The 10006-nt window shown below is 40.3% G+C and overlaps 1 long non-coding RNA gene across 2 annotated transcripts; it reads right to left on the minus strand.

Moving 5' to 3' along the window:
* Nucleotides 1–3186: 3186 nt before the first annotated feature.
* On the minus strand, nt 3187–7651 carry LOC120511727. Of its 2 annotated transcripts, none has more exons than XR_005629814.1 (3): nt 7522–7651; nt 6431–6680; nt 3187–4828 (listed from the first exon to the last, which is right to left on the minus strand). It is a non-coding gene; the product is annotated as an uncharacterized LOC120511727 (long non-coding RNA). The 2 variants fall into 2 exon arrangements; XR_005629813.1 differs by having other exon boundaries at nt 7296–7587.
* Nucleotides 7652–10006: the final 2355 nt, after the last annotated feature.

A 10006-nucleotide genomic window follows, 5' to 3' on the forward strand; every position in this document is an offset into this window, starting at 1 on the left:
GAGCATCTAGTGACCTGGGGGATTGGTAAACCCCAGTTCTTTTATTCTGAGGTAATTCTGTTTCTTTGCAATGCATTAGTTGAATGCCTCATAGTGAGAGAGACCAAAATTATGAGCATGAAAAAATGCTCAAGAGAATCACAAATTAATGTATATACAAACAAAAGAGTAATGATCATTCAACCACAAGAGCTTGGGTTTCAGGGTAAAAATACTGATGTCAGTGCTGGAGAAAGGACAGAAACCCAAGCAGCTAAGCTGGACAGCGAAGAATAAATTAATTTAGCCAAACCTAGTTATATTGGAAGGTAAGGTACTTCACTCAGATGTTCATCCTTCTGAAAGAAAACAACCCTGAAACTTCCAGAGCTTTAAATTTCTTCCACCCGGACAGAAAGTGGTGTTTCACTGCTGAGGACAAATCACATTTGCAAGCAAGGGTGGAGATAGGGAAGGAAAATACCACATTGTTGCATTCTCCTCGTTTAATGGTCTAGAGGGATGTTGGAGTTTTTTGTTATTCCCATCACAGCAATAGTAAAACCAGTATTATGCATAAGATTTTAGTCATCCATTTACGTATGTGTGTGTACACATATACTGCTCTCTTAGCACAATCAAACTGAAAATGGTTATTTCAGCCAGGACTGCATTGCTATAATAGGCCTTTTAAATGGACAAGTTTATAGTTTAACTTCCTATAAGCCCATTAAAAGATTTGAGAGAGAAAGTACAAAACAAAAGAAAATTGAAATGGAATAAATTCATTGATATGGCTCTTTTCAGCAGCACCCAGGATTCATGAGAAAATCACTTACTGATTGACGGCTTAACAGACCTGAACCTCCCCAAAAGTTTCAGCACTGGCATTCTACCCAGGTGTATAGTAATAATTATAGTAGTCGTACTGGAACACAGGGGATTCAATATTACTTGCAAATGTAAGAAACTGTTTTTATACATGGTGTAAAGCTAATAAGTCTGTGCCACTAGGATCGATATTTGTGCCTGAATTTACCTATTTGAATGAACAATGTGGTTTTAATGTTTGTGAAATTACAATTTCTGTTCTCCATCAAGGAGTATTTGAAAGAAAACGACAGATCTAAGTCCATATTGTGCATCAGTATACCTGTGTTCTGCTTCCAATGGGCTGTGCTCAACACTAGTTACCTTGAGGTGCTTCAGCTTATTTCATAAAGGTGCTGTTCCTCTGTGTAGGTTTGCATGTGAGCAACCAGCCCCCTGGCAGCCCAAGAACAGGATGACCCACCCACTGGATTCCCAAACAGAAACCACAGCTGGAAGTAAAGCCTTCCATCCCCCCATCCCAGAGAGCTGCACATCTGTCTTGAGTGAGAGAGTGAGAAGGAGAGTGTGTTTCTCAGAGAAACATATTTCCCCTGAGAGTTAGGCTGAGCACATCTTACATATTTCACATAAGGTACTGAAGAGCCCTCATCTAGTTAAAAGCTCTGAGTGACTTGCTGGAGGGTTAGGATTTTACTAGCCTGAGTGTAGGAAGGCATCACACCCCATTTCAACCTCCCTGGTCTTCCCCAATCATCCAGACTTTTCACTTTTTAAAGCAGCATGTTAAATTGGATTCAGGGGTGTATCTTCAGCAGGTAATGTACCAAGACTAAAAGCCAAAAGAAGAGAAGGGGAAGTCTTCTAAATCTCCCACAGCAAAGAACCTCCTTCAGGCCCACCAACAGCAGCCTTCACAAAAACACAAACCCAGAACTAAACAACGATCACGATTATGTTTCATGCTTGGAAAAACAATTAGATAAGTGATACTTCTAAGAAAGTAAACTTCTTCTATAAATGCTTGCTACAGACCTAAACACTTTCTAAAATACAGCGGCTTGCAGCTGGAGAAAGAGAATGCCACAACATTTATGTATAATAATTTAGGAATTATGTTAAACAGTTTGATGAGGAGAAAATGCAGTTTTCCTGAATAAAAATTTCTAAAAAACTCACTCACAGATTTTGGAAACAAGACCTAGTGCAACAGATGTCTCTGATAAAACTAAGAAACTTCAAATTTTCTTACTATTACTACAACTTGTTCAGCTTCATGGGGTTTAGCTAAAGTCAATACTTTTTCTCAGACAACTTTCATATAGTCTTTTTTATCTCAATTATAAGCTTGATCACAAATCCACTGAAATAAAAAACCCAAACCTCTCCTCATTTTCCAGTGGGACTGAGTTGAATGGAACACTTTATGCAACTGGAACAAACAGCCAAGAAAGAAAGAAAAGATTATTAAGGCTTTCTTAGGAACAAACTGCAAAACACCATACAGGATTGATTCTTCACTATTGAGGAGTCAGTATAGTTTAGCTTTTTTTTTTTTTTTTTTTTTTTTAGCCTGCTGTAACATTAACTACTCCAAGTTCTTGTATCACTCTGATGTTATTACCCAGCCCAGTCCTTGGAGTGATGCTATCAGAGTCTCTTTTAACTTTGTTTCTCTAGCAGGGGACAGAGGAAGGAGGACAGAGATAGCAAAAGAGAGTAAATAACATTAAATGATAATATTAGTAAATACATTTCTTTCCTGTCAATCACAATACAAACTGGAGCAAGGTGATAAGAAGAACCACTACTGATTCCTACCATGGCCCTTGCTTCCAGTTGTGGCAGGCAGAGGAAAAGAGCAAATGCCTGCTTGGGAAAAGCAGAGATGGGACAATTGACAGTTGCTTCTTATGATGCACTTAATTGAAAACAGAGGTTTTCTTTTGCAAAGCACATTGACCTACATTTCTCTTCTGACATAGGAGCTTCCTGCTCAGCCTTGAGGTTTGTCCCACTTCACTTTTCCCAGCTTGGTAACTGTAGCCAAAGACTCTAGTCAGCAGAGGTTTAAGGCAGACTGATATCAGATCCTGGAGATCCTGTTAGTGAATCCTATAAGTCTTCCTTTGACCAAGACTGGTTGCTGATAGAATGAGTATGCCATGTTCACTCTCTGTAGGAACTGACACACTGCTTTCTGCATAAAAACAGGGGGCAGACAGACATTTGGACAGATGATCCATCCACATGCTTTTAAGATGGCTTAAGTTTAGTCTTTGGATTGCTCAGCCACAATTGCCTTTTGGGTGAGAGAGAAGGGGAAAAAGAAAACAAAAAGAAAACCTTGGGGGGAAAACATTTCTGGGGCAAAGAAAACTTATTCAAGAAAGGATTTTATTTACCATTTAGTACAGAGCAGAATCTGATATGCAGAACATCAGCTATAAAAACAGTCAAAATACAGTTTGGACAAGACAAAAATAAAGATGGGCTATGTACATATTCCAAATGTCATATTACATTGCATATCCTTTCAAAGGAAAATACAATTAGGCTGTGATGGATACATCAGCTACATTAAACTTTCCACTACCAAAATGTAGCACCGAAAGAGTTAACAGGTCTGGCTTTTACATTGTCACAAGGAGACTTCATTGCTAGAATCCCACTGAGATGAATGAAGGCAGCTTATGTCTAGTGTTATTGTTTCCATGTGTTTGGCTCCAGACTCAAGCCAGCATTCCTCTCAGTTTATACTTGAAAGGTTATCTTCACAACCAGAAGAGACAGAAACTTTCTGTAAATATATGTATGTGTAAAGAGGAGGGCAAATACAGGTTAACTCCACTTATTCAGTTCCAGCTTTCCTGAATTAATGTTTTGATACTTATAGCAAAAATAATTTTGTTTACAGAAGCTTCTGACTATCAGAGTGGCAGAGATGTCCCTTACAGCACATTTGGTCTGTTTTAAATAGACAGGGTGACCTGATCGATACTAACACTATTTTATCTTGTGGTTGATAATTTTTAGTCTTTTAGGCTTAGCAATAAAGTAGCAGCTAAAAAAGAACACAGCAAAATATGCAACTAGGAATTGCAAATGGAAGAGACAAAATCTGAGCATATTTTTAAAAGGGAAAGGCAAACAATCTGCCTTTTGGTAAATTAAAATATACTGCTTGTAACGATAGTGCTCCAGAAGGAAAATGTCTGCAGAGACTGGAAGTATTTCAGTTGACTCTAGTTTCACCATGTGAGTTTTGCTAAAGTCTGTTTGGTTTTTACCCCACTTTCTCCACCAGCAATCTAACACTGAACTTTCAGCATGGAAGAGTACCTGTAATTGTGTATTTACCTGTGCTTCTCTGGGGAAAAAAAAGGAATCAGAAACAGCTCGTGCAGATCAGTAATTTTACCCTACCTTGAAAATTATTCTTCTCTGACTGACAGGATTTAGATAAAGTATAGTTTTGAAAGCATTTTTCTTTGAGAATGCTCAGAGTGTTTCCAGCAATATCTATTTTTGGGGTTTTTTTGCTGAATCTAGAATTCTTCTGACACAGAGTCTCATATATATATGCCCTAGCTACAACATTGTGTGGTTCTTATTTCTGCAGTAGTAGTTAATAGATCAGCATTTTTCTTCTTTAGAACATGAGATTTTCATTTAATTTTAAAACTGATCTATGAGGATATCATTCCACAGACTATTTTATTAAACATCTGGCAAAAAAGAAGGTAACATATTGACAGGGGTGATGTAGTGCCTTAACTTCTAGGCTCCCCTCCCTTCTCTTAAGGTAGTAAGAACCTCATACAGAGAGCCATCAGAGCCTCACTCGGGGACCTCAATTCCAGTCTTGACCTGAGCTCGCAGTATCTTGCCAACAAGAGGCCTCTGAGAGCTTAACACTGCCATGAGAAAATATGGCTTTAGGTGGAATTTCAGATATCTGGATATGGTCCTTCAGGAATCAGATCCACAAAAACAAGTCTGAGACCGGGATGCAGACCTGTAAAACAAGTGGAACTGGGAATCAGGACTATGTCTTAAACTTGGTCATCTTTAGCAGCAGCTCCAGAACAGGTCTTTATTACTTTTATTCTGTGGAAGGTCGTTCTTTAGGCACCTTAGTCCAAAGCTGAAGACAAGATATTATTTTGCTGTGTGCCCAACAGCAAAAGCATAGGCTCCCTGAGGGGCTCTATAGCCCCCCAAAATTAATTACCCAGATAAATTAGGCTGGGGTAGATAGCTTGTGAAATACAACTTTCTGTAGGCACGAAATGTTCCCAGAAGAAGTAATAAATCTCTTAAATATATGAAATAAAAAGACCTGACTAATATATGTAGAGTTTTTCCTGTAAAATTCTTTTTCATGGACTTCTTGTTTCCACCATGGAATTTGCTAAATAGCCAGAGGCAAGGTAAATTTTAAATGTACAAACATTCTACAAAACTATTGCTGAAGGAGGCATTGACCACCTCAGTATTGAAAGCAGCGAGCTCATTTCTCTTTCAGCCTGAAGCAGTCAGAGTGCTACATGGAGATTGACACCCCAATGCACAAATATGTTGTACAAGTTGTTCCTCTATTCCTCTTAATCTCATGGGATTTTTGTGGCACTAATCAGCACAGCCACACGGCTCCACTAGCAATGGCAGACCCCTGTTGCCAGCGAGACAGGCTTTAGCAGTAGCTATTCAGTGAAACTGGAAGCTATTTCTATCCAAAACTTCACCAGTTTGTCATTACAGACAATGACATTTGCTGAGGTTTGAAAGGTCTTGCAGAAAGCCTCCAAGGTCGGAGCAGTGGATGCAGATGAGGTGCTCCAGAGAAAACAAGCCAACACCTATGGGGACAGGGTGACCTGAAGAGGTCCCTCCTTTCAGTTATGGTGGCATATTGCTTGAGCAACCTTAATTGCCTCTTAATGAAGGTTTACTTTAATGGATGAAGCAGGAGTGAACATGATGGTTGAATTTTTTTAAGAGAGACTGAAAAAACAAGCTACAATCAAATTCCTATCATTAGTTAATGAGAACAGGACAGAAGTAATGAGGTTAAAGAGATAACAGAGAAAAAATTTAGCCTACCTGGAGACCTCATTTGCAGAGTTACACACAGGATTTTGTCATAGTAAGTTGTGCAAACATTTCCATCAAAAATATATAGGTTTAGACTAGATACATTTGCAATTAAAATGGTTCCCAGGACAACAAGTTTGAGATGCAGGTTGGACTAAATTCCCTCTTCCTTTTATCTAGGCCTCTATCCATTTTCCTTATGCACATCATCTTCCTGTCCTTGAATGACCCAAGAAAAATTATAGACCTTTTTTTAGGCTATTTTTTGACTGAGCTTTACTCTTTTGTTTCTATGATCATCCCTTCTCAATCTTCTGGGACCACAAACTATCTCTCTTGACTGCGGAAAGAATTTAATAAGAGCCAAATTTTGATTTTTAGTTGTATCTACTTAGCCCCAGTCTAATAAACAGCATTATGTGAGTGAAATAGTAAATAGATAACACAGCTGAGGTTAAGTGTGAAGGGAATAGTTCAGTCCCTCTCATGCTTAGGGCTCAGGTTCTCCTTTATGGCTACATACCAAACAGTATTATACTCCCAATGGAATGGAGAGGGCAGTAATCTTCCCTGGGATGCAGAGTTGGAGCTCTTCTGGCTGCTGGATGGGGAATGCAGTGGCTTGGCAGCATGGAGCCAACCCAGCACCAGTTTCAGCCTCACGACTTCCGCAAATATCAGCAAATTTATCCCTTAAGATTCCAAGTTTGAGAGGATCTATTTCAGTAGGAAGAAACTCACAGCAGAAGTACATGCAAGGATGAAAATAATATCTGGAAGAAGGAGAAGAGATTATGAGCAGGTAAAGCTGCCTGAATATGTGAGAGTCTCTATTACGTTTTTCCTTGTATTCTTGTATTTGTTTGGTCCTGTGCAGGGCTCGCCTGAGAGGTGAGGCACAGTCACTGACATAAAGGCATTAAGATGTTCCTGAGCACTGCCCCCTGAGAGACATCCTCAGCAATGAAGTGTTACAAAAGGCAGAAAATCAGGTTGGTGGATGAAGGAAGAGTGGACTGTTCATAGGGAGAGACAGGCTTTCCTTACACACAGAACAGCTGCAAAGACAGGATTCATTCCCTCTTGAGGTGCTGGGCAGGAGAAACCAGAGAACCTCATTTCCATCATAGTAGGATTGCACAACAAATACTTTGGAGGCCTCTCCTCTCCTTTGTTCAGCATTATGTTAAAGCCATCAGTTTAACAGCTGCAGGGGACACACACGAAGGACAGCCTCAAGCCACCATTGCAGACAGACAGGCCAGCCAACATGCTGCATTCATAAAGCTACCAACAGGAAATCAGCCCAGCAAACACTCCACCATGGGGAAAAGAGACCACTTCCAACTACCAGGGAGGGAACAGGCAAGAGAGAGGTTGTGTCATACCTGCATGCAACAGTAGGCTCTGTAGAAATGCCCAAAAACCATTTCCAGGTCCCCTTGAGGATGGAAAATCTCTACAAGGCAGCTACATGTATAATTTCTTCCATAGCCATACAAATTTTAGGATATTACATTTCATCTTTCAAGTCTTTCTCAGACACATCTCTGTTTAAGAAGGCTTGCCCAGGGACCACACACACGCTTTATCCCCACTGTATGACAGGCTTACCAGTCCTTATATTATAGATGAACACCCAGCTGGTACATTATTTTTTAGGTTTTCTTATGACGACTGCAAGCAGTTGTCATGAAAGTCTAGTCTTCTTCCTCTGGAAAGGCAGATTTAATTTGTGGCTGTTTCCTCTTAGTTTAAATGACAAAGACAGGATAGCAGCTGGGAATAAATACTTAAAGACTTAATTACTTTCCCCTTCTCCAACCAAATGAGTACCTAAAACCAGCTGCAATGGAGATAGTCCTGTGATAGCCTGTTGCTGGGACTAGTTTTCAGGTTAAGCAAAATTGTCTAAACTAATAAAAATAATAAAAAGAAAATTATAATAAAAAGAAAACAGTTAACAAGCTGGGAAATCAGAAAACAGAAATATATGGTCCTTTTTCTTCTTTTTATTGAGCTCTTGATAAGGAATCTGTAGTAGAACTACAGTATTTCCAGAAAAAAAAGAAAAAAAAGAAGGAAACTTTGTTTCAGCACAATTTAAGATGCCTAGTTTATTATTGAGATTTATGAATATTTCTATCCAATTTTCCTGGACAAATCACAGTTAGGAATAACAGTGTTCCTGACATGCAGGATTCAGACAAGAAGTATGTATGAGGTGTCTCTGTGGACTCTGTATGTGCTGCTTGGAGAAAGCACATGTGGTTTTGTGTGGAATATTCTGGCTATCAGCACAGCAGTGCCTGACAGGGACTAAGTGACTGGGTTACTGCAGTTCTCATTCCTGGCTGTGGGCAGTCAGGCAGATGGTGAAGCTATTGGAATCTTGTGTATTTCACATGCTTTAAGAAAGGAACAGGAGGGAGCCAAGCAACTGGAAGGACCTGTCCTTTCTCACTGTCCATTCTCTCCATGCAAGTTCTGGGGAGAAGGGGGAGAGAAATCTTCAGGGAACAAGGAGGAGCTTGATCCCATGGAATGGTGGAGCAGGGCAAAGAGCAATGCTTACTTTGTACATCAAGCATATGATGAGGCTGGAAGAACTTCCCTAAAGTCATCTTTTTGTTAGGAAAATCAAGATATAAAGCTCTTGCCTGGTCATTAAGAAAAGGCCAAGCTTAAAGTCTGTCATGTCATTAATGTAAAAGGTAGGCTAAATACTTAAAGAAATGAGCTTTGGGAGGCCCTCACACTGCACATAGACTCTAATAATGAGATGCTAGTTTCAGCCAGCATGTTTCCAGTTCTTACATTTCAGCTCCCATTTTTTAAAAGCCTTTTGCCCTTACAAGGAAAACAGACTGAGAGAAGATTTTGAGACTGCCTGATGAATTTTCAACACTGTTTTGGAAGGAAAAAATTAAATCTGCAATTCCATTATTTGTATGAAGAAAAACGGAGCGTTGAAAACTGTCAGAGTCATCTTCTCATAAAATCATTGGAGGTTTTTTTCTGCCTGTAGGCTGAACTCAAAGAGGCCCATTAATGTGACTTGTACAAAATGGAGCAGTTAAGGAAGAAAGGTAAAACGGATGTCTTTGGGCTCCTCCTTGTTTTGGGCCACCGGAGGCAAGTTCTGAGTGAGGCTGGCTGCTTTGAAGTGGCTGGCTGCAGCTCCGGCCTGCCTTTGCCACATTTGCTCTGTTGAGGGTGTGGTGCGGAAGAAGCAAGAGGAATCCTCCCTGACCAAAGGATGCATCTGCTGAAGCCCATCACAGCCTGATGCTGGGCAGTGACAGAAATCTTCTATAATACATGGTAACATCTGGCCCATGTCATCTTTTTCTGGTTCAGCTGATGCTTTTTTTTATATGAAAATACTAAAAACAGATCCAAAGACTCCATAATTGAGGCTGTAGCAGTTGTTTCTTTTTTATTATTATTTGAGAAAACCTTTATGACTCCCTTTAGATTTTGCAGCTCATGGATTATAAATCTGCTCTTCAAAGTAGAGGAATGCAGCTTTCTGGCGCTGGGAGCTGCCACATCTCCTGCAGGAAGGTAGACAGCCTGACTGCTTCAAGCTGTATAATTGCAACAGCCAAAGAAAGGATTCACTTCTCTTTCCTTTCTAGGTCACACAGTATGAAGAGACGGACAAGCTGTCTTTATGCTATCCCTCAAAAACATTTCTGTGGTATCCTCTCTGGCTATTCCCATTTCAGGTGAATGAACAGAGCAAGGGTAGGAGCAGCTCAGACCTTGCCTCGTTCACTTTTTTTCACACTGAAAAACTCACATGCTGTCTGCAGAGCTCTTGTAGGTGTTACATGTGTCTACAATTTACATGTGTCTCCAGGCCACTTGGAAGGTTGGGTTAAGTGGGAATATTGTGACCCCCTCGGTATCTAGGGAGGAAGGATTGGGGTGGTAAGAGAGGTATTTTGAGTGCCATAGCTTTGCTACAAGGATGGCTTACCCTGCCAGAGATTCCCAGCATGTTCCCTTTGCAGCTGGCAAGTGGTGGGAGTGTCTGTAGTGCTGCAGGCACTGATGGGAGAGGCTGCAGCCTCCTGAATGCTGGCAGTGAGTG

Source organism: Passer montanus, unplaced genomic scaffold (genome assembly GCF_014805655.1).
Source record: "Passer montanus isolate IOZ18808 unplaced genomic scaffold, ASM1480565v1 scaffold11, whole genome shotgun sequence".
Lineage (NCBI taxonomy): Eukaryota > Metazoa > Chordata > Aves > Passeriformes > Passeridae > Passer > Passer montanus.